Below are 4,208 nucleotides of genomic sequence, written 5' to 3' on the forward strand. Positions count from 1 at the left end.
CAGATATTCAATCCCATTGAAGTAACCGTGGGAAGGAAGCTCGGGCGGGAGGTAAAATGGGAGGCTATACCCTCGTCTTTTTTTTTTTGCCCGACGATAAAGGTTAAAATCACACCCTTTCTTTCCAATTGTGGGCTGGTCATCTCCTGGAAAGGATGTTCGAAAAAGTAACCTGGCCAGCTCCGAAAAGTTTATTATTTCTTCCTGGAGAGTTTCCAGATCGGGGTGTTCGGTGTCACAGCGTCTGATCATATTTTGCCTGTACTCAGGGGTACGATAGGGTATTAGTTATGTTACTGGACTGGTAATCCAGAGGTCTGGACTAATAATCCAGTAATAGGTGAATTCACAATCCCATCATGTACTTTGAGGATTTAAGTTCAGTTTTAAAAATCTGGAATTAAAAAAGTGCTGACGTCAGTAATAACTGTCCATGAAGTTGTCAGATCGTCGTAAAACGCCGACTGGGGTTTAGGGAAAGGAACCTGCCCGGGTCTGGCCACATGTGAATCCAATCCCACACTGTCGTGGTTGACTCTTAACTGCCCGCTGAAGTGCCAATGTGCCAAACCTCGGACCAGCTGTTCAAGAAGGCTCATCATCACCTTCTCAGGCCAACTAGGGATGGACAATAAGTATCAGCCTTACCAGCGAGGCCCATATCCCGAGAATTAATTTAAAAAAAAACAAAGCCTTATCCAGATCAACTGAACTGCCGCTCAGGCACAACTCCTCACCATCGACTCACTCGGTTTGGCACTTACTAAACCAAGGAGCTTCTCGTTTGAACAGCAACACCACCTAGAATGACAAAGACATGTTACACACCGTCCTGCCTTGGACACGTATCGCCGTTCCTTCATTGTCCCCGATCAAAATCTTGAAACTCCGTCTGTAACAGCATTGGAGGAACTTTGGAACAGGAGGAGGCCATTCAGCCCCTCGAGTCTGTTCTGCCATTCAATTAGATCGTGGCTGATCTGTATCTTAACTCCCGCGATTGTGGGGGCACACGGTACAAGAAGGCGGCTCACCACTACCTTCTCCAGGGCAATTAGGAATGGACAATAGATTCCGGCCTTGCTGGTGACACTCATATCACGAGTTAATTAATGTTCAGGCTAAACACTCCCTGCGATGCTTTGTAATCTCAAACAGTCAGCGGTGTACTCAGTGGGTCCCTTACAACTCGACTGCTTCATAATATTTAGAAATAGCTAACAAAATCAGATGAACCACGCATAATGATAAATAGTCAAACTAGACTTAATACCAACAATTGGCCTTTTGGTTTAAAGAAGATACTTCGTGGAAGTCGGAACTTCAATGACGCAAATGCATTTAGTAACTTTCACATTTCCAGGTCATTAATTTGTTGTCTCTGGGGATGAAAATAACCTTGGGCCAGGAAACATGACGGGGAACTTCCGCCCATTATACATCCCGCTCAATATTCAGTTTCATTAATTTCAATAAAACCGAATATCGGATGAGGCCTATAACGGGGCTATACAAGAACACAAGATCATAAGAAATAGGAGCAAGAGTAGGCCACTCGGCCCCTCGAGCCATGCTCTGCCATTCAATCAGATCATGGCTGATCTTCGACCTCAACTCCACTTTCCCGCCCGATCCCCATATCCCTTGATTCCCCGAGAGCACAAAAATCTATCGATCTCAGCCTTGAATATATTCAATGACTGAGCATCCACAGCCCTCTGGGGGAGAGAATTCCAAAGATTCACAACCCTCTGACTGAAGAAATTCCTCCTCATCTCAGTCTTGAATGGCCGACCCCTTATCCTGAGACTATGCCCCCTAGTTCTACACTCGCCAGCCATTGGAAACGGCCTCTCAGCATCTACCCTGACAAGTCCTCTTAGGATCTTATATATTTCAGTGAGATCAACTCTCATTCTTCTAAACTCCAGAGAGTATCGGCCCATTCTACTCAACCTCCCCTCATAGGACAACCCTCTCATCCCAGGAATCAACCTAGTGACCCTTCATTGCACCGCCTCTAAGGCAAGTATATCCTTCCTTAGATAAGGAGACCAAAACTGTACACAGTACTCCAGGTGATGTCTCACCAAAACCCTGTACAATTGTAGCAAGACTTCCTTACTCCAAACCCCTGGCAATAAAGACCAACATGCCATTTGCCTTCCTAATTGCTTGCTGTACCTGCATGTTAACTTTCTGTGTTTCGTGTACAAGGACATCCAAATCCCTCTGAACACCAACATTTAATAGTTTCTCACCATTTAAAAAATGTTCTGTTTTTCTATTCTTCCTACCAAAGTGACATTTCCCCGCATTACACTCCATCTGCTATCTTCTTGTCCACTCACTTAACCTGTCTATATCCCTTTTCAGGCTCTTTACGTCCTCCTCACAGCTTACTTTCCCACCTAGCTTTGTGGAGGTGATGTTGACTTTTTGCGATGGTCCAAAATGGGCGATATCTAATTAGCCCCCTATTGTACTTGATTTGGACTTGAATGGAGAGGGAAATCGAGTGTTGTGTTTCACAGGCAGCCAATTCAATATATTGCCCATTTTAAAACATCGACCTAGGTTAAAATTACCCAATTGTATTTTGGATGCTCAATTTCAATTCTTATGAAATATTTACCTCTTATTGTTCTCAGGAATCACATTAATTACACGCTGGAAGCATAAAACAAGGAATTTAATGACAGATGCTGACTTCTGAGCCATTTCATCTCATCACAATGAATTTCTTGTCATTGTTGTCCGGTACACGTTTCATAAATTTCACTTATGTTTTTATTTGTTTATTTGTCTCTGTATCTATCTATTCAGAAATTGATTGCATTGTTTTTTACTGATCAAAACAAACGCTCCCATTAGCGCTGGGAGTCTATCACTTCATTGCAACTTATGCCGATGTAGGCGTCTCATTGTCCCTATATGTGGAGGGCGGATCATGAGTTGCACCATGGAAGCATGCGGCAAGCTTGATGGATTACTGTTATTGCCCTGTCCTTCATTTTCGAATCTAAGTATCACTCTCCCTCTCTGCCCCTCCCTCTGTCACTCATTCTCTCTAGCTCTCTCTCCCAGTAATTTTATCCCTTTCTCCCGGCATAAATGTCCATTTCCCTGCCTGTATATCGCAAACTTTTATATAACGGCCTCATTTGTTTTTTAAAGTCCCAACGTGATTCGTTGGAAGGAATTGGAACACGCACACAGAATGTGCGGAGAGGCCAGATGGGAATGAGTTACGTGGACTGACCAGAAGCTTGATTGAAGAGATTGGTATTTAGAAGGTTTTCAAAGGATGAACTAAGTAAAGAGGTAAAGGGCAGGGATTTCCAGCAATTATTACCTAGTTGAATTAATACTCCGTTACCAATGGCAGGATGAAAGGTGAATGTAAACAAGAAGCTGGAGTCAGAGGGATTGGAAGTTTGGGTATAGATGGACGGAGGAGAGTCTGGAATAGACTAAGAATGCACCATCGAAAGGTTTCAAACCTGTGATATTGGGATAAAAGGAACCAATATTGGTCAGCAGGGACTGAGGTGAAGCACTATTGTGTGACGACATGGACAGCAGATTTTTTTGGCAAATTTGACTTTATAGAGGCTGATGAGTGGGAGGCACGCAAAGGGAGGCTTGAAACAGTCGAATTATAAGTGGTTGAAGCCAGCTATGACGATTACAGCGCGGGTGGGGTTAGGGTCAGGGTGAGGGCAGGCGAATATACAAGGGACAAAGTAGTTTGTTTTAATGATAGAGATCCATTCATCCATCTCTCCTACATCTGACATCCAACCATCCATCCATCCCCCATTCATCCAACCACTCATCCATCCATCCCCCATTCATCCAACCACTCATCCATCCATCCATCCTCCATCCATCCATCCAACATCGATTCATCCTTCCTCCATCCATCATCCATCCATCCATCCATCCCCCATTCATCCAACCACTCATCCATCATCCATCCTCCATCCATCCATCCAACATCGATTCATCCTTCCTTCCACCCATCCATCCTCCATCCATTATCCATCCTTCCATCCATCCATCCATCATCCATCCGTCCGTCCATCCATTCTTCCTTCTACCCATCCATCCATCCATCCTTCAATCCATTATCCATCCTTCCATCCACCCATCCATCCTCCATCCATTATCCATCCTTCCATTCATCCATCCATCCTCCATCCTTC

At 44.2% G+C, this 4,208-nt stretch overlaps 1 protein-coding gene across 2 annotated transcripts in view; it reads left to right on the plus strand.

Moving 5' to 3' along the window:
• Window positions 1-3,184: 3,184 nt before the first annotated feature.
• The window catches only part of LOC137308899 (deleted in malignant brain tumors 1 protein-like), a 24,673-nt gene continuing 23,649 nt past the window's right edge, over window positions 3,185-4,208 (plus strand). For both annotated transcript variants that reach the window (XM_067977335.1, XM_067977336.1), the window contains exon 1: window positions 3,185-3,324. The gene's annotated coding sequence lies outside the window, so the exon portion shown is untranslated. The remainder of the gene's footprint in view (window positions 3,325-4,208) is intronic.

This window comes from Heptranchias perlo, unplaced genomic scaffold, assembly GCF_035084215.1.
Source record: "Heptranchias perlo isolate sHepPer1 unplaced genomic scaffold, sHepPer1.hap1 HAP1_SCAFFOLD_143, whole genome shotgun sequence".
NCBI lineage: Eukaryota > Metazoa > Chordata > Chondrichthyes > Hexanchiformes > Hexanchidae > Heptranchias > Heptranchias perlo.